Source organism: Vicugna pacos, chromosome 36 (assembly GCF_048564905.1).
Source record: "Vicugna pacos chromosome 36, VicPac4, whole genome shotgun sequence".
NCBI classification, from domain to species: Eukaryota; Metazoa; Chordata; class Mammalia; order Artiodactyla; family Camelidae; genus Vicugna; species Vicugna pacos.
In genome coordinates this window covers 3,908,939-3,929,576 of record NC_133022.1, presented here as the reverse complement: position 1 = coordinate 3,929,576, position 20,638 = coordinate 3,908,939, and the positions used below count along the sequence as shown (strand labels likewise).

The 20,638-nt window shown below is 37.6% G+C and overlaps 1 long non-coding RNA gene across 1 annotated transcript; it reads right to left on the bottom strand.

Moving 5' to 3' along the window:
- Window positions 1-1,077: 1,077 nt before the first annotated feature.
- On the bottom strand, window positions 1,078-18,596 carry LOC140691719 (uncharacterized). Its single transcript, XR_012067408.1, has 3 exons — window positions 18,508-18,596; window positions 6,971-7,074; window positions 1,078-1,554 (listed from the first exon to the last, which is right to left on the bottom strand). It is a non-coding gene; the product is annotated as an uncharacterized lncRNA (long non-coding RNA).
- Window positions 18,597-20,638: the final 2,042 nt, after the last annotated feature.

Below are 20,638 nucleotides of genomic sequence, written 5' to 3'. Positions count from 1 at the left end.
AAAAACAATGTTTACTGAAGGCCAAGCAACAAAATTGTGTTAATTTGAAGCTTACATATAGATTATTGAAATTTGCCATTATAAATGTTTAGAACTTAGGCCAACAAACATTTTTTTCAGAGAGAAGTATTTGGTTAATTACATCGTCTAGAACTTCCAGCATGTGGGTATAATGAAATCCAACCTACTTTCCATGAGTTTTATCACAGTATTTAAATTCTCCCAGGGCAGAGCTGCACCCAGGGCAGACCACGCTCACTGCCCCCACTCTCGGTGCGCCATTAGCGCAGGTGCCTGTGCGACACGGACTCACCAGACGTGTCTGCGATGCGGGGGATAGCTCCTCTACGCCATAGGACATGAAACTCCTCCCCCACGAAGTACAAGTGAACCTTCCATGGAGACTCTTCTTTGTGGGGGAAACATGCTTCTTTTCTGACCCTATGCAGCACTTCTATCAAGCGCTCATTTGAAATCACATGCCCTTAACACCACCTCCAGTAACAAAAGATGTAAACACGTGGCTGCTTTGGGTTTTTGTCATCTTAGTGCTGTGTCCTGACTATAACCAAAAGGAAATGGCTGCGTCACAGGATGAATGGGATAATAAACATCTGGTGACGTGGCTAGTCATGGGACAAGAAGAGCTCAGGCCGCTGTCCATCCATAAATGGCTGGTAGTATAGTCCAAATCCTTATATCAATGTTAACTTTTCAATTTAAATAAAGGTTAAACGTGAATGTGGACATGTTTGTCAGCTATTCTGCAGGAAATCATGTCCAGCACAATTTTATTTTTAACATTTTTTATTGAGTTATAGTCATTTTACAATATTGTGTCAAATTGCACTGTACAGCACAATTTATCAGTTATACATGAACATACATATATTGTCACATATTTTTCACTGTGAGCTACCATAAGATCTTGTATATTTTTCCCTGTGCTATACAGTTTAACCTTGTTTATCTATTCTATATTTTGAAATCCCAGTCTATCCCTTCCCACCCCCTGTCCCCTTGGCAACCACAAGTTTGTATTCTATGTCTATGAATTATTTCTGTTTTGTATTTATGTCTTTTTTTTTTAGATTCCACATATGAGTGATCTCATATGGTATTTTTCTTTCTCTTTCTGCCTTACTTCACTTAGAATGACATTCTCCAGGAACATCAATGTTGCTGCAAATGACGTTATGTTGTCATTTTTATGGCTGAATAGTATTCCATTGTATAAATATATCACAGCTTCTTTACCCAGTCATCTGTTGATGGACATTTAGGCTGTATCCATGTCTTGCATATTTTAAATAGTGCTGCTATGAACATTGGGGTGCAGGTGTCATTTTGAAGTAGGGTTCCTTCTGGATATACGCCCAGGAGCGGGTATCCTGGGTCATATGGTAAATCTATTTCTAGCCTTTTCAGGAATCTCCATACTGTTTTCCACAGTGCCTGCACCAAACTGCATTCCCACCAGCAGTGTAGCCTCTCCAGCATTTGTCATTTGTATGTCCAGCACAATTAACAGTCAGTTGGGGGGATATACAAAGTCTGTAATTTAAATAAAAAATAAACAAAGATTACTTCCATAAACTGCAAAACAAAGTCATGTGTCTATCACCAAGATCAACCCTCACAATGGCTAGAAGGTGCAAAGATGATAAAGAAAATTATAATACAAACTGAAAGCCTGTGATTAGGAAACAGCAGATGGGAAATGGGAAAAACAAAACCCAACTAAGTATATCCAATACTGCATTCCTTACAGTTAGCAGTACAGATCCACACATGAATTACCTTCTGTTCTATTATATAGGAAGAGCACAACTTTGTGCCTTACCTTGTCTACAAATTACTCTATATAATGTGCTACCTGCCAAACACACACCCACAACACCAGCAACAGTAAAAACCACAACATGGGATAAAAAGTCTTGACTGTCAAAATTCTTCCCTGCATTACACTTAAGTGATATTTGTAACAATAACTTGATTATAAGTTAAGCCAAGTATTCATCAGGACATTTGATCTGTTCTTTGCTAAATCTCATAATGGTTCTTCATTCTGGACCTGGATTTTTATTTGGTGTCCATAGGCTGCTATGTTATAGGAATAGATGCCTCTGAATAAACACTTCTCTGATTGCTGCCTTCAGCTTCACCTCCTTGCACTAACTGAAATCTGAAAGCTCTTGGGGCATCGCTGTCTCTGCAGCCCTTCCAGAGGGTGGCTGCTTACCCTTCTGCACCCCACTTACCACTAAGCCTGAAAATGGCACGTACACTCATTGCCCTTCATTGCTATCCCCAGTCGTCAGTCCCTCCACGTCCCTAACAGGGCCCTGCTCCTCTGAAGCACTTGCCGCTGGACTCTACTCCCCCGCCACGTTGCAGTCATCTGTCATCCTTCTGGACCCAGCCTTCTGATCTACCACTCTTCCGGCCACTCTCCCTCCTTCAGTGAATGTTTGGCTTCAGTTTGCTGCCCTTCTCTCCACTGTCTCTCTTGTCTTCCTTCTCCAAAAACTCAATGGAAACTCGATTCCTGGAGATTCACTTCCTTGATGTCCTTACCATCAATCACGTCTCCTTATATCAGGCCCCTCACTCCACGTTCACACCACCAATAACCAAATCATCTCAAAAATATCAACTATATGGTCATGCAATTAGTTGATCCCCCACCAAGGAGCTTAAAAAACTGACCAAATCACCTTTTCACTGTATCACCCTGTCATATCCTTGTTTCCTTCTCTAAACAACTTGCATTCCATTCTATGCGCCGTTGTTATAACTATTCCCATGTATATACCTGGTCTCCCTGCCCGTCTTTAATTCTGCTATAATTACTTAGCAAAACCATATTCCTGATTAAACAGGACTCTCCCTCCACTCTCTGCTTTTACGCTGATATCACTATAAGTTTGTGTCCACACACCTCAAAGCTTCAGTCTTGCTTAACAGTCCAACTGCAACACCCAACCACCTCACATCCCTGCTCTCTGGAATGACTCTGCATCTTGTCTTTTACCCTCTGGACCCTAACATCCTCTAGCCCCCTTATTTCTCTCAGCTGTTGATGTCAAGAAGCAGCCAGGGGAAAACCTCCTTCTCTCACAACTAAATCTGTCATCCTACTTGCCTCTAAACTTATACACTCTTCTTTCTTCATGTTTCAATGGATCAATTATTGTCCACACTTCTTTCAAAGGCAAACCCCAACGTGCTTATGCAGGATTGTATCCCTGCCTGCCAACTCAAGGACTTCATTCCTCTGGTTTTCAGTTCTTTCCCCTGCATCAGTCTCCCCGCCTTTCCAAATAATTTTCATCAACATAAAATTATGCATAGCTACCATTAATTTTTTTTAAAAAACTGCTCTCTTAATTAGACATCTCTAGCTACTGTTTCATTTCTCTGATGCTCTTTAAAGAAAATCCTTTAAAATTTAACTATACTAGATATTTTACAATCTCCAATTTTCTCTTGAATAAGCATCAATCAGGTTTTTATCTCCATCCTTCTATTGTCTTATGTTGGTCTCTAATGACTCCACATTGTTAATCCAGTGGTCAGCACACCACTGGAATCTGACTTGACCTCTCAGGAGAATTTGGCACAGGGGGGCACTCTCTTTTTCATGAAAACCTTTCCTTAGTAGATCACTTGACACCACACTTTTGGATATTCTCCTGCCTCACTTGACTCTCCTTTCAGTTCCCATTGCTGCCCCCTCCTCTGCTTGTTGGCTTCCAAATGTTAGAGTGCTCTGGGAATCAGCCTTCTGTCCTCTTTTCTTCTCTATCTACACTCATCTTTTAAATAATCTTAACCAATCACATGGCTTTTAGTGTCATTTAATGGTATCTATTTTGTATCTCTAGCCCAAACTCTCCACTGAGCATTCAGCTTGCACATATAACTGCCTATATGACATTTTCACTTGAGTAGCAAATAAGCATCTCAAATACAACACACATATACACTCCACCCCCTCAACAGATTTCTCATCTCATTTATTGGTACATTGTTCATCTAACTGTACAGTAGTTCTTGGAGCCTCACATATAAACCATTAGCAAAGTCAGTTACCTGAACATCAAATGTATCTGTGGTCCAACCACTTGTCAACATCTTCATTACAAGCACCTCATTTCAAACCATCATTACTCTTATAGTGAATGCCACCACAGCGACATTCGACCTGGTCAGAGCTCCTGACATCTACAGCTCATTCTCCACACAGAAGTCAGAGCTATCCTTTAAAAATATGTCAGATCACATGACTTCCCCATTTAGAACCCTCCAATGGCTTTCCACCACACTGACAAGGAAATTGGAAGCTCTTCCCATGACCTGCAGTGTCCTACCTGGCCTCACTCTGACTGCGTTTCTAGCATCATGTCCTTCTAGTGACCTCTCACTCACTCAGCGTCACCTCCATGGCATCCTTGCACTTTCTCAAACAGGCTGAGACCGTGTCTGCCTTGAGACTTTGCCTCTGCTATTCCTCCTGCCTGGAAGGTTCTTTCACTTGATCTCTGCATGGCTTGCCTCTGTGCCCAATTTAAGCCTCTGCCCAAATGTCACCATCAGTCAGACCTTTACTGAGCACTCCCTTTGAAATAGCACATATGCATCCTGCTCTTCTCTTCTTACAGCATTTGTCACCAGCTGTCATATTAGTGTGTATTAAGTATTATGATACTGGGATGCTCCTATGAAGGTGGACATTTAATCCAGAGCCATGAGAGAACTTATCCAATTAGGTGTGAGCAAATAAGAAAGATGGTAAGAGGCCAAGAACTAGCATTAAACCCCAAACCATAAAATTGGAGGGGGGAAATGTGGAGGTGTAGGCCAGTTGCTAACGCTAAAGGGTCCAATGTGGCAACAACAATGGTGCCTTGAGGTAGACAGGCAGCATCTGGGCAGTGAAGAGGTTATCAAGAGTTCTAAAATGCCCGAACACCAAGGCATGACCAAGGTTGCTATGTGACTCGACGAATTGTCTAGATTGCTGTCCCCTCTTGAACCGTGTCAGGTCTGCTGATCTGTTTTGTCATCTTCTTACAACACTACTCCTACTTTTCGGCTAGAACTTAATATGTGCCTTTCCGCTTCACCCATCCAAAGCCAGAAGAGGGCCTAGGTTAATGAATAAATTTCTGTGAATCAACACATAAAGCTAAGTTAAGGAGTAATGAGTTTTCCATTAGCTTTCCAATTGTCTCTACCATTAGGCTGGCAAAGCCTCAAAAGCATCTTTCATTCCTTCATCTCATGAGCCATTTTATTGTCAAGTGTTTATGTTTCCATTTTCTCCATTAACTTATAAACTCAACATGAGTAACCACCCACACCCTGCTGCAGTGGCTGGCTTATTCTTCAGACTTTCTTCTTTAACTGAATACCACTTCAAATACCCTGACTGTGTGATTACCAGCCCTCACAGGGGATCCAGGTAGGTCCTTAGGGGGAAAAATGTACATGTGATTAATGTTAAGTTCTGCCCACTGCGTCAGAGAGATTGCAGTCAGATTTTACCATACCGATTATTTCAAGAGAGAGAGTTTAATGCAAAAACTGTTAATCAGGTATCAGAAAACTGAAAAGGTGAATTGGAACAGCAAGGTATCACAGAGGTATGAATTACAGGAAGCAACTAGCAGTCCCAGGACCAGGAAACAAAGGGAAGAGACTGAAATTATTCAAACTTAGAAGCTTAGGCGAGAAGGCAGAGTTGGAACTCAGTACTTGAAGGAGTGGCTCTGGTGCTAGGAGATAAGGTTTGTTCTGTGAATATTGGAGAAACCGCAAATCAGTCATGAGGCGACAGACTGCTGCCAGCCTCAAGAGCTGGGCTCATCTTGACATGAACGGGAACCGACAGAAAGGGGCAAGTCCCTCCTTCCTGCTCCAGCCTTCCAGTCTCCATCTAGGGATTCATTATAATTATATAATTATTTGTGTATTGCTCATCCTTTTCGTAAGCCTTTGAGTTGCATTACTGTTTGGTCCACCATGAAATCTTTAAGCCTGGCACACAATAAGGATGAATTCCCAAATAAATGAATTAGACCCATTCATTTAACCAACTTTCCTGGGAATGAGAGAATTTGTTGAACATAAGAAAAGTCTTTGCTCGAGAAGGTAAGAGTTCTAGGATAAACATCTTCTCCATGATTTTCCTGATGATGCATTAATAGTATGGCTGTAAACAGTGCACTGCCCTGATCATGGTGGATTTATAGATTTCATTTTAACCTAAAGGCAAAATTGTTTCCCTATTTTCTCAATTTTGTTTGAAATCATCCAATGAGCACAAAACTAAATTTTTAAAAATTAAAAAATCCACGAGATCAAAGTATATTATTGTGTGCATGATGAACTTTGAGGACTCACTTTCTAAGACTTATCAATCCCATGAGGGAATTTGCTTTAGGGTAAACTTCCCCGCACTGCTGATGGCAGCCCAGGAGAGCACAGGGGAGACCTCCTAGCTTATTGCTAACACCCCTGTGTTAAAATTTCATCAGAGCCTCTACCTCTGCCTCTCAAAAGAACTTTTTACTTTTTACCTTCTTATCTCACCTTCACATTTGTATCTTCATTATAACATTCTAAAATCAGACGGGATACAAAGAGAACAGCATTTCCTCCCTTCTTCCACTGAGCATAGGAAGGATATGTTGGTCCTGAGGGCAGGACCAAGGGCAGAATCAAAGGATACCTGCTAGTGAATCATTTCCATGGGAAGAAGCAGCCTAGCATGTGCGCACCATTGTCTATGGCCTTCTCCCTTTAAGCCTAATTATACCAAAGAAAAGGGAAAAGTTGTGGCCAAGTCACACAGTGCAATTGGGAAAAGTCTTATTCATAGATGATGTAAATACCTAACACAGGAGGACATTGATAAAGTTCAAAATAATGAAAGGAAAAGACAATTTAAAACTAAATGACTCACCTAAAAAAAATATGTGGTCAGATTTCCAAATGGCCCACTCTGCTTCTATTCTCTGTTTTTCCCAAATGCCATTTTCCTCAAGTAAGTCAACTCCATGCGATAAGCTTTAAAAAAGAGACCTGTGTTATGTACAAAGGCATTAAACATAATTTGAAATTTAAAGTGTGTTCCAAAGAAATTGCAGCAACTAGATTGTGTTCAACATTTACTGCTGTTATTCAGTCTATTTACATATAGCAATAAAGGATGGTTATGCCATTAAATTACATGACTTTTTCAAACTTGCTCTTCAGTTATGATAAAATTAAGCTTTTGCATCCTATTTATAAACATGGAACATAGCCAGTACCTGGCTGATACCACTCTGCTATAACCAAGTTTGATTTTCAGTAGTTTCCCCCAGGCTTTGGTCATTTACGGATATTGGCTAACAAACTTGTATGTTTGTGTGTGTGTGTGTCTGTAAGCTGTGTTAAAATTATGTTTAAGGAAGGAAGAGGGGGAACCATATAACTCCTTGAAAAATGCAAGAAACGGAACGGCACTGAACAGCTGTGTAAAATACAAATCAGGTTTGAGAAAATCGCAATTTGAAATTAGCCACACGGCAAATGTAGATGGGTGTTCTCAGAAGACAGCACTGGTTTTCCCTAGTTTAAGGGCTTTTTGTTTTTAATATTACAGAATTTATAACTTATAAAAGATCTTAATTCTCAGTGATTTCTAAAGAATTTTTACATCATCTATAAACCTCAAAAAACCTTGAGTCCTTGTTCCAGGATAATGTTGTGTGATGAGAAAGCAGAATTTCATGTATTTGCCCCAAGATGACTTCTTGTCTGGGATGTCTGCCCATCAATGCTGCACAAATCCACTGGAATAAACAGTAAGTTCTTCTCTCCACTTAGACTATAATCCCATTGGGAGTAATTTCTCTTAACTCCAAATTTCTTTCTTGACCAATTAAAAAGCCCAGAGAGTAAATAGGGATCAATAAAACTAAAATCAAACTGTAACTTGTATTATTTACCAAGATGAGTAAATTTGAGAGAAAACCAGTCCAGCGAATCATGTAGAACTTGTAATGTTACTTCTTTCACTCTTGCGATTTAGCGAATTTACTTCCACATCCACACAGCACACGTTAGAGTGTTGGCAACATTCTGGTGAAATTGCAAAGCGTATATAGCCAACTTGGAAAACTCAGGCCTAAAAGACTGGCTTGGGTTCAGTTAGGAATCTGGAGGTAATCCTCTCTAGAGCAAGTTAGTGGCTTAGCATATAAAAAAGGTAATGTATTGGGGTCCATGATTATCACCCGTGAGATAAAAGTGCATTTTAGTTTATGTCACTCATCGAGGTGATACGAACCAAGAGCACCTGTTTCCAGTTGAAACCCGCTGAACTAATTTCTGTTTGCAAAATGAATTGAAAAAGTGAAGAAGGTCTGCAGCAGATTAAAAGACAGAGCCTGCCTGTCCTGCCCGAGGTGGGAGTTGAGTACCATACGTTAAGAAAATGCCAATTAAGAGGAGGAACAGTCTTGTGCTCTGGTGGCAGCCAGAGGGTTGCGGCCAAAATTCCGTCAGTGCCCCAACCTGCAGTCTGTTCCCTGACCAGAAGTGGGACATGATCATGTTGATGGGAACCCTAGGGAAGCCATCCCAAAATTAAGGAAATCCAGGCTCTCAGTCACAGCACCAGTCTTACTGGGAGAGCAGAGCTGAAACACATAAAGGTGCAGACTTTGAACAAAAATGGTGACCAAATGTCCCGACGGGCAATTTGATCACCGATCTCATCAGGCAGCTGGAATACATTTTATAATAATAAGTGTCTTGCAAATCTCATTACCAAAACCTAACAAAGTACAGAATTATTACAGAAAATTGGCTTCTTATCCTTGAATATTTACAAAGGTCCCATCTTCTCTTACGAGATCTTAATGCAGTTTAAGTGTACCGACTCCTAAACCAAGGTAGAATTTAACAGAAAAATTTATCATTTTAAGCTAATCAAATATTTGTGTAAAGATCAGGAAAACACAAGCATAACAAAAAGTGTTTCTAGCGCTCTACCTAATTAGGTATATCTCAAATACTGTGGTTTTACAAAAAAAAAAAAGTTTAGTGAACTCTATAGAATCACAATTTAAATTGTGAGGTTTTTATATTCTTTCATTATTACAAAAATTGGTAATCTGGTGTCAAGAATGTTTCTTACTACATCTAAATTCCCTTTAGAGTTTCTACCTACTTGTTACTTAAAAACTGTATTATTGAAACCTTCCCCTATTTTTCTGATGATCCTGTGCTGCTTTATATGTTTTATAAATCTTCAGTGTGGAGATATTCCATTTATATTCCTTGGTTTTAAAAATTCATGAAAGTATGCTTGACCTTGTGACCTGGGTCTGCAGTTTATAAACATTTATTCACTGTTTTGTTTGTTTCCATTTGTGTTATTGTTCATCTTGTTGCTTCTGGAAACTTCTGTTATTGGGTATAAGGATAAAGTTAAATAACTTGAAAAATTTTGTGTTAGTAACTATTTTTTTTCTTTGTTGCTTGGTATGTCAGGCGAAGGTTCACATTTTCAAATGTTTGCATTCCCCATAGCACTTACCATAGCACTTACCATGTGCTAGAACACATCTCTCCATTCTATCTGCTACTATCCCCTTCAAACCAGCATCATCTCTCATCTTGATTAATACAGAAGCCTCCAACTGCTCTGTGCAATGTACACATTTCTACGTTCATCTTGCTTGATGATGTGTCATTGCAGACATCTCCTCTGGTATTACTTAAAGAGATGGTCTCAGCTTTGTTTACACATCTCCAGTAAAAGAGAGTTCAGTGCCATACATTTAGCTGCCATTGATTTTTCACTCAAACTTGTTTCAAAAATTTAGTGAAACCTGCCTCCCAGTAATTTTGTGTATTAATTTTAGTTCTTCTGAGTGGAGTTACACAGATTAAAGTTATTTTTACTATTTTATATCTATAAAAACTCTGCTTTCTGGCAACTCTTCAATGTTTTAGTTCTCCTAGATATTGCTGTATGGCCTAGTTTTCAGACCCATTAGCAATTCTTTCTCCTCTTCTAAGCACATTTCACTTGCCAACATCTCAATTAACAAATGACAACTAAAGAGGCAACTTCTGGAATGACAATGTGAGAAGCTCTGGACTTTCTCCCCAGGGAAACAATCATTAAGAGGTGAAAAGTATTAAACAGCACATGCAACTAAGGCCTCTGTAAATTGTCCTATGGGCGCACGGATATATTTATTCAAGAATATTCACTAAATCTCAGTAAAAAGATAAAGAATTTGTGACATTTAACCCACAGTCCACTCCCTCCCCTTCTCTCCAGCTCAGCACAGTTAAAACTCTCCCCCTAAAAGTGCAGCCCAGAACACAGGACTCCTCCATCTCTAGCTCCCAGTCTAGGGCTGTAGTTCCTCCCTATGAGGGGCAGGCCACCAACATTTATGACACACACCCAGCTCTGCGTTGCAGAAGCTTTACTCTGGGCAAGAGCAGCTGAGAAGCCTGGGGCTCTTTCCTTACTTAGTCCCCTATTATAGGGCAGCACTAGGCCAAGGGTGACAGACCAAGACTAACTGCCTTTGCCCAGCACCCTGCCTCTAAAGCTGAGGTGGTATTCTAAGAGAAGAGGGGAACTGTCCTTCTGGTATTTCCCTGAAGTTTCAGGCTATTTCTATTATCCTGCAATATGATTCATCTGAGCCTGCTGAAACAAATTCATTTAACAGTTAAAATTAAAAACCATCTCTTGTGCTTTAAATGTCTCCTAAATATTTGTTTTTCTAGTTGACACATCATTTTTTGACCTAACCAAGTAAACTTTAAACGTGCACTTCTCATATTTTTCATGCATATTTAATCAACCTAAGTGATTTTTTCATCTGCTTTATCTCCTCTCCACTCCCAGTGCAAGCATTATTGTTCTGATGCTCACTGTCTCTTATCAGGATAATTAAAATAAACCTTTAACTTCTATTTATGAGCTAATCAATAGCAAATATTTTTGCCAAATGAATCTTCCAGAGTTCCTCAGAAGATACTTTCCCACTAAGAAATCTTCAAAGTTTCCTCACTGCCTAAAGAACAAAATCCTTACCCTCACTTTCTCCCTCCCTATCATGTTGCCTAAACTTTCTTCTCCAGTCTAATTCCCCACTGCTCAGAGTTATAAAAGATCACTACAAATGAGATTATTTTTATACTGAGGACAGTATCTTAAAGGTTTAAAGAAAAAAAAATAAGTTTAGTTTGACTAACCTGTCTGTGCTACATATTCATCACCCTATTATTTCAATAGCTAGATAAGAAATTGTCAAAATCATACTGCCATTATAAATAAATACAATATGAATGGAGTTACAATAAGCTAATTTAGTTTTTTAAAGAAGTAAAATTAAAAATAAAACAGCCCTTTGAGCTCATTCAATTTGATTTGCTGTAATTTCAAGGCCTTAATTTTCTTCCTCTTTAACATGAAAGTGTTTGTAATGAAAATTTCAGACATCCTTCAAGCTGTCCATCATTCAAAGTAGTTGTATGATAAAGTAAATTAATTAATATAATAGTAATATATAATAGCTAGTATATATTGAGTCCTGAAAATATACCAAAGCCTATGATAACTGCTTTATGTGCTGTATCTCATTTAATCCTTTCAACAAATTTATGAGATATTTTGATTTCCATTCATGATATAAAGGGGAAAAAAGCACAGGAAGTTTAAGTAACTTTTCAAACAGTCTAATGAGAAACTCAGGGTCCTGAACAATAGACTATGTTTCTTTGTGAAAGCACCATGCTTAGAAAATCTTCATAAAGTATGTGTAAGCAATTATTTGTACACAGACTACCACATGTGATATCTACGATGGTCCATGGAAGGGGGAAGATTGTGCTTCATGACTAATAAGGAAAGTGTGTGGTGACATGGAACGTACACAGTCAGAAAAACTTAGGTTTGAAACCCAGTTCTGCCATTTACCAGCCACATGATCTTTGGTTAGTAACTCCAGAGAAATCAGTTACCTTACCTCTCTGAGTCATGTTTCCTTAACCAAAAAATGAGAATAATACTGTTTACTGTATTAGTTTGCTAGAGCTGCCATAATGAAATGCCTCAGACTGAACAGTGGCTTAAACAACAAAAATATTTTTTCTTACAATTCTAGACACCAGAAGTCCAAGATCAAGGTATCAGCAGGTTTGGTTTCTTCTGAGATCTCTTTGCTTGGCTTGCAGATGGCTACCTTCTCATTATGTCTACACATCAGTAAAGCTAGTATAATTTGGGTAGCTATTACCTTTTCCTATCTGTATAAATTGTATATATTTCAGTTGTTGATGTGATAAGAAAAGCTTAACATATGAACAAGCTCTGATTCATACAAAGACCAGTACTGTTTAAATTCAGCTACTTAAAGTTATCTTTCATTTTGTTAAAGGACTTCTAAGGAAAGAAATAGAAAATAAACATCTTTACAGAAGGTAAGTGCTTAATTCCACATACACTTCAAATAATAGTATATCCAGCTCAATAGGACTTTAGAAACTATATGAAACACACTGATTTTACAAATGAGGAAAGTGAGCCTGACACTGGTAAAGTGACTTGTCCAAGTCACACATAATGTTAGTTCCTGGCAGAGCATGTGCTGATCCCCAGTTCTTTGTTCTTTCCCCTATTCCACATTGTCTACTGTGTTTTTTCCAGGATCAAGGGCTTAACAGTTTCCTGGAGTGATTTGTTTGTTTTAGAATTAACACTTACTTCATGTCTAGAGAGATTCACAAGTAGCTGCCTTCCTAATTGGCTTCTTATTTCAACCTAAGTTCACTTTCGCTAAAACTGAAGTTTAAAAAATCTGTGACTTCATCTTGTAATTTTTAAATCCTCACAAGTATCTGCTGCAGACAAAAACCTCACCCCTCAAATACTATACATTTCCCTAGTTGAAACATACATTAAAATATGTATTAACCTAACAACCAAGATTCATTATATCACAAATGGTCTAGTACATGCACATATTTTTCTAATACTATGAGTTTCTCAAGTGTTGCTTGATCAAACAGTAGGTCTCAAATCACTTTCCAAAATGCTTCAAGATCATGTGCATACTTGTCCTAACAGTACTAAACAAAATGAAAAGCAATTCAATTATAATTCTCTGGGGCCACCTTGATCTAAGAAAAACACCTTCAGAGAGCCATGCACTGTAATAACCTTCTTCCAAAGTTCTTCCAATGAGGAATTAACTTAGAAGTAATGTCACCTTTCTGGTGAAGCTATTGATAAGATGCAGTCACACTTCCTCCCTTACAGGCTGTATGTCCAACACAGAGTCCTTGAAATGTGAATTCCAACAGGCCTTGAAATGTGGATGCAAGCATGAAATTTTTATCTAATCTGATTTGGAGAAAGCAGGAGTAACAGGAAGAACAAAGGCTTTGGATTTAAAGAGAGTAGTATTCAAAGAGACTCTACTATGTCCCAATTATGGGAACTTATCAGTAAAAATAGAGAGAATGCGACCTACTTGGTTTGTTGTAAAGGTGAAATAAGATAATGTTTAAAAAACATGTAAGCCTAGTGCTTGACATGAAATAGGCATTCTTTCATGGGAGTAATTATTGACAAAATAACGAGAAGAAGGATGATGATGATCCTTTGCTTTCCAAACAGATTGCATTGTGTGGTGGTCCTGAAGGAACTTTTTATCGCTGAAATCAGAAAAACTCAAGCCCCCAACCTGGACCCTTCATTCTCTAAGAAGCTATTTTAAAGAAGTAATGGAATGCAATGTTCGGTCCACATTTCATCTATTCACTCTTGCATGTGAAACTGGCCAAAGAGACTTCAAGTAAGTTCAAGGTGTTTCTTTGCTGGAAGATAGTATTTTGCTCAAAGTGCTCAATAAGAGATCAAGGCCCAGTAGCATGCAAAACCAAAAGGATAGAAACAAGATTTGATGCCGGGGCACACAGTATGGGGGACTGCCCATGACAGATGGTGAAAAACATTCACCTCTTGCAGACTGTAGGTCTTCTCAGGCAGAAGCTGAGAGAGTGGACCATCAACACTGCTGGTTATATAGCATGTCTTTTCTCTGTCCCTCTTGCCCATACAGCACACTAGCTTTTGGGGATCTTTGGGAATCAAAAAACCCAATAGTTGAAAACTGAACCTTACAATGCAATCAAAAGCTTTGCTTAAGCTACATAACATTTTAGAATCTGTTTTTCCCAGCAGCACAAAGAGGATATTATGTAAAATGCCCAGTGGGACAAGGTGGGTGCTGAGTAAATACTTATTAGCAGCATTATCACCACCCACACAGAGCATTTTTGTTAGGATTATGTTAAAAATATCATGAAAGTACTTAACAAAACCTAACATAGTGGGCAAAATTAACTATTTCAATTTTTGTAATAACTTAGTGGTTAAGTCTTAAAAGCTGCTTACTAAAAGTAGGGTTGCTTGCTGAATTAAAAATAACTTTGTGCAATACAAATCTCTAAGTTGCAGAATGAATTTCTTGGAGTGCTGCCATAATGAACATGGCTGAATAAATTGGCTCTGGGGATATCAAGAAGTCTTTCAGAGTGGTATAAGAATCAACTATGTTGATCTAAGTCTTGAAACAGTCCTTGTAAATTGATTGTGTGTGTGATCAACTTATTGTGGTGTTATCAAGATGATTTAATGTACACAGAGGAAATGTAACTTCATGGTAATACTGGAATTAATCAGTATGAATTTGTTTACACATACAGCAAATTTTTTTTCTCTCTGAAGACAGAATTTTAAAACATTAATTTATTATTATGAATAGAAAAAAATTCACTGCCATAAAATTCTAATAAAGTTACCCAATTTGGAATAAATTTTATCTTGAAATTACAAAGGAAGAGGCATTTTTCACACTTGTGAGGAAATGCATGCTTTTATTATTTTCAAAGTAGAGCCAAAAATGAACAGTGACAGAAAGTAATGATCTAATTATTTGTGTTATTTCTTGCCTCCAAAACCATATCTTACTGAGGTGTTGTTAAGGTTAGTTTGGGGAAAGTCACAGGATGATCTTCTGGAAGAAAGAGGACTGTGTCCTTCGATCCAAGTCAGCCCCTGTCATAGTTGGTCAGCAACAAGTAATTCAGGTCTAACTGAGAAAATACCAAGTACCAGGCTACCTCACACAAGAAAAAGCAATCGTAAAGCATACAATTGCAAAGAGAAGGTAACAGAGGATTTACAATATGCTGCTTTTTAAAATAGGATCTTACATAAAAGTTCATATTTATATAATTTATTTATACATGTATTTTATATAAATTTATCTATTCTGTAAATTTAATGTATGCTTAAAAAAAGCACTTCATGTGTTTATAGTTGTTCTGTAAATGTTTAAGCATTGTATAAAATTTAATGTATTTACATGTCCTATTAATTTCTACATATCAATATGTACTATTTAAATTTATGTGGGTGCATACGTATATAAATAAACAACGGTATCCCATAGACTTCTGAAGATGTCCCAGCTCTTCTTTTCAGACATTTTTAGTACCTATGCCATTGATATGGACATTTAGATGTAAAGAGAGCAAAGCTTCACACATACTTTTGTTTTTTAACTTTTCCTTTTAGAAAGGACCCTTTCTATATTCTAACAGAGTTTCCCACCAAAAGGCCATCAACTATCTCAGACATAAAGCCCACCCATCACCCTTCTCCAGGCTCATTTATGCCTCCTCTGACTTGAAAGGCTGAGAGGGGAAGGATCATAATTAGAAGATATGTCTGGTTGGCAAAGTGTATTCTCAGACCCTATGATCAAATGTATTAAAGGCAAGCAAGATATGAAAGCAATTCTCTACCTGAAAGAGCTGGGAAATTCGCTCTGGATGATCCTCTTTGCCATCCGACTTGGTGTCAGTGAGAGAGCTCCCCTCTTTCTGCTCATTACTAACTCTTGCTTTGAATGCAAATCACAGTCACCCCCACATAAACTATTAACTCACTAAGTCTTTTTCTCCTCCAGGACACTTGACCTGACAGATTTAAGTGACTAGATTTTGTGAAAAAATGCTTTAAATGAAGGGCAAATTTATCTATAATCCTTAACTGAAAAGTAAATTTTGTGACTAATTCTTCGGTGGTTAATGTCAGCAGTTTCACCTTGAGTGAGAAATGCATCAGACAGCTCAGTTCCTTAGGCCCCACAATTCTTCAGTTCTATTCAGTATAATAGAATAGAATAGGCCTTGTCCATTGCATGGATTTTTCCCAACCTAAAAATGAGACCATTTCTTTTCTTTTCTTTTCTTTTTTAAGATCTCTACCATGGCATCTGTCCAATAAATTCTATCTAATTTTAGTCTAAAACTTTCATAGTTTTTTTTTTCAGGTAACTTACAAGAACTCACCATTTACTTTTCTGACCTGGCATAATAAATTGATATTGCAATTCCAGCGTAGATATTGATTTATTTCACCTTAGCTGTCCTTTATTTTCATCCTAATTGCTCTGACCACAATTAGATGTGAATGATAGGATACTGACATTCAAAATCACACAGTTGTATGGTCTTAATCCTTTTATACATGGTCTGATAGAGTTATAACCAACATTGTATTTTTAAATAAAAGGATAAGATTATAGAAGAATGTGTGGAGGATCACTTTACATATCCTAACTCTGAACTCCTTAAGTGTGGGGCCTATTCCTCTCTGCTTCTGCTTCATAATGCCCTCAACGCAGCTGGTTCTCAGTTAGAGACTGTGGAACTGGTTGAGTTATTTGAAGCTGTGAATCACTTGATTGCTATTATCCATAGTTTTCAACATTTACAATTAATAAAATACATGTACTAAGATATTTGAAAATCATGATGCTGGCTCACATAAAATGAAAGAAGTTTGTAACTGGAAAAAATGGGGGATTCCTTCATCTAGACAAACAAAATACAAACTGGTATCTTAACATTAACTCAAAGAAGTAAGTAACAGCTGACCACAACAGTTTGTTAGCAGAAAAATAAGGACTAGAAGCCAGGGTTGCTAGTGTACAATCTCCTACAATTTCCACCATCATATTTCTTCCCCCATGCTAGTCTTACTTCCTTACCTGCACCAAGAGCATTCAATCCCAGTAAGACTTAACAGTGACAATAACAGTAACAACAGACTAATATTTATCAAATACTACTATATACTAGACAACATTTCATGTTTTGCATTTATATATGTCCTCATGTAATCATATAATAAGCACAAGTGAGGCACATTTATCCCAATTTTACTGATGAGGAAACTCAGGCTGAAAAAGGTTAAGAAATTTACTCAAGGTCACACACCAAGAAAATGCCAGTTAACTGTGTTTAGGGAACAATCTGTGTCTCTCATCATTTTATTATCATTGCCATTCCTTTCTAATGAAAACATTTTTTATTTTTCATCTGCAGTAGCTAATATACCGTCTATAAGACTGTATCTTAATTACTTCACAAGAATTATATTATTTCAATCAGCAAATAATATCTTGATTCCCTTGGAATCATTTCCAAATTCAAAGGACAGAAAATTTAAAATCATAAACCAACTTTGTTAAGAGAATTTTTTTCACTTTAACATATTATTTGCATGCCCCAAAGAATTCAGTATTGTGCCACAAAAGGTATTTGCATACTAGAAACAAAGATACAAACTGTTTCAGAGAGCACTGATGCCTGTTTTATTATATTTGATCCTGAAACAAAAATTAGTTCTCCTAAAAGTCATAACAATGACAATAATAACTAACAGTAATGCTAATCTCATTTCCTTGGGAATGCCATTCAGTAGAGCAAGATTCATTTTCTTGTGGCTATGAATTCACATTTATTTTAAGACACAAATAAATCAAGCCACAAAATAGTCAGAGGCAGAAGACTGTGGCAACTCCTCCAAGTTAGTGGGGGATAAGCCTCAGGATTACCACTTGATGCTTAAGGTAATTAGTGAGTGAATATTACGAGCTGTAGACTAGTGTCTGGACATAAAAATTTTAAAAGATGGTGATCCTTGAACTGATATTGACTTGCACCACTTAATAAAGGCTGCTTATTATGTGCTACCGGACACTTTCTTGAATCATTCAATTTTACTCTATCTTTGCCTAGACTGGTTATAAGCAAATGTGGTTGTCACCTTTAAAATTTGGACTTTTACACTGACAGCTTATATTAAAAAGTACTATCTTACGAAGCTTTCTAAAATTGCTCATAAATATTCATTTGCATACATTAAGTAAAAATATATCCTGCTAATTGCTCATGACAAAAAGTGCCTCAGAAAACAAAGGGGACTGGAGACGTTTAGACAAAAACAACCATATACCCTCAGCTTTCAAATGTAGTTTAGAGGTCACTGAGTCCAATCCCTATCTGGTAACTGATTCCTTCCATACTAACACTATTTGAGTATTTCTAGCTAGGAGGAGTCACCTGGTTCCTTTAATTCTTCATTAGCCCTAATTATTAGAAAGTTCTTCCTCATTATTGTTGAGAATCCTTAGGAAAATCCTCTTCATTAGGCATGAGATAATCTGGTAGCAAGTAACATTTTTCTGTTCTCATGGCACCAGACCATTATTACCTATGAGTTTTAAACAAGTCACAAAGATGTATGTGCCCCTCCTCAGTGTGTAGGCTACACACAGAAAAGTAGAGAGAGGAAGGCAGATGTCTGAAAATCTCATGCTTTCAATGATGCCCCTTTATTCAGATTTCATATGTGCTTTATTTTAACTTCAACATCTCAAATGGTGAATGGGAGCAGGGCTTATTAGATGTGCTACATTGGCCCAACTCTGCACAGATTTACTATTTTAAATAGTAAATCATGGGCGTATAGGCTTCAGCACCTTCCACTCCCATCCCTTCTGGAATGACTGATTTACCAATCCTGGCAAAGGTCAAGCTGTAGTTGATGGCCACCTAGTAGGCCATCTATCTATCCCTTGAGCGGTGCTAGCTCTGGGGCCCAGGGCGGGTTAGTTAATTGAAAAGTGCCACCTTTATGCAGTGAACACAGTAAGAGTATTTAATAACTATTTTTGCCAGGCACAGATTTTACATAAACAAGAGCAATATAATGGTCTGGCTAATCTCTACTTTTTGGTGCCTTGATATTTCTATTACAATTAAAATAATAGAAACAGTGTCTTTTGACCAAGCTCATTAAATATGTGCACTTCTTTATATCTCAATTATGTCTCAAAAAATGTTGCCAATTTGATTGGCAGAAAAAATAATATTCCATCAATTTTCTTTTTCTTTTTTTGATTAAAAAGAAAAATTGAGCATTTTATGTTTATTGGCCATTAAATTTTCCTGATCTATGCACTGCCTGTTTAGATAATTTAGGAAGAATAAAGGTTTAGTGTGAGCAGGGAACTGAGCCAAGCTGTTAAAATTCTTTGTTATTTGATAAAAGTTAGATTTGAGGCTTAGCCAGTGTGGCTAAGACCACAAGCTAGGTAAAGTTAAAGGATCTGGACACAGGGCTCATGCCTGACACAGCCTAGCTCAGGATCATTGTCTTTTTAATTAAAATATTGTAAGTACTATCTCAGCAAAGATTTACCTACCATAAATGGAAAGAATTCACCCAGGATGAAAGTCTAGGTTCTGTATATTTTTAAATAGTAAATCATGGGCCTGTAGTATTTTTGGCTGACCTGTGAGAGGAGGCAAACATCTCCTGATCTTCGGCTAGAGTAGTACATATCTCTTATGCCTGAGAAGATACAATTATTCTGCAATGTTCTTCCCAACATTCCTCCATACTGTTTCCTCTGCTACATTTTTCAGATTGCATCCTACAGAATATTAATTTCAATAGATGTCCAAAGGAAAAGGGGATGGACCTTTGGTGTGGTCAGCAAAGTCTGTGAAATACTATAAACTGGATTCTGCCCTCAAAGAAAGACTTGTAAGCTGTGTGTAAGTTTGGCAAATTCAGAACTTCTCTGCCATCAGTTTCCTCATTTGGACAATGAGGATAATATTGGCACTCATCCATCCATAGAGAAGTAGTAGGAAACAAGTTAACTCAGGCAAGGTAATTAGAACAGTGCCTGACACAGATTAGGCACTCAGAACATGGTTATTTTCATGGTTGTTACATCAGCATGTAAAGATTTTGAAAAACTGCAGTAAATCAATCTATTTGACTTTGTCCAGCCAGTTTTCTTCCAATAATCTGCCACCAAAACAATTACTTTTTCACCCAACATCTTGCACTTTAAAAAATGCTATATGATTTAGCTCCTCTTACCTAATGCCAGAATCAGCAAATAGGACAGAAGCAGTAACAGGATGACAGAATGACCATGCTTCAGGTTGCTAAAAGAATTAAGTTGTTCTCTTACTTCAAGTTTTCCTGCAAGCCTGTACTGGGTCTCATCAGAAATACTTAATTCATCCCACCCAAATACAATGTCAAACATAATTACTTCCATCTGCTTTGAGGTAGTAGAAGGGGAAAAAAAATCTCTTTCTTATCTTCTATATTCCTCTTACTATACCAAGAGACAATTTTTCTACACACACTTTTGAATAACAAATCAACATG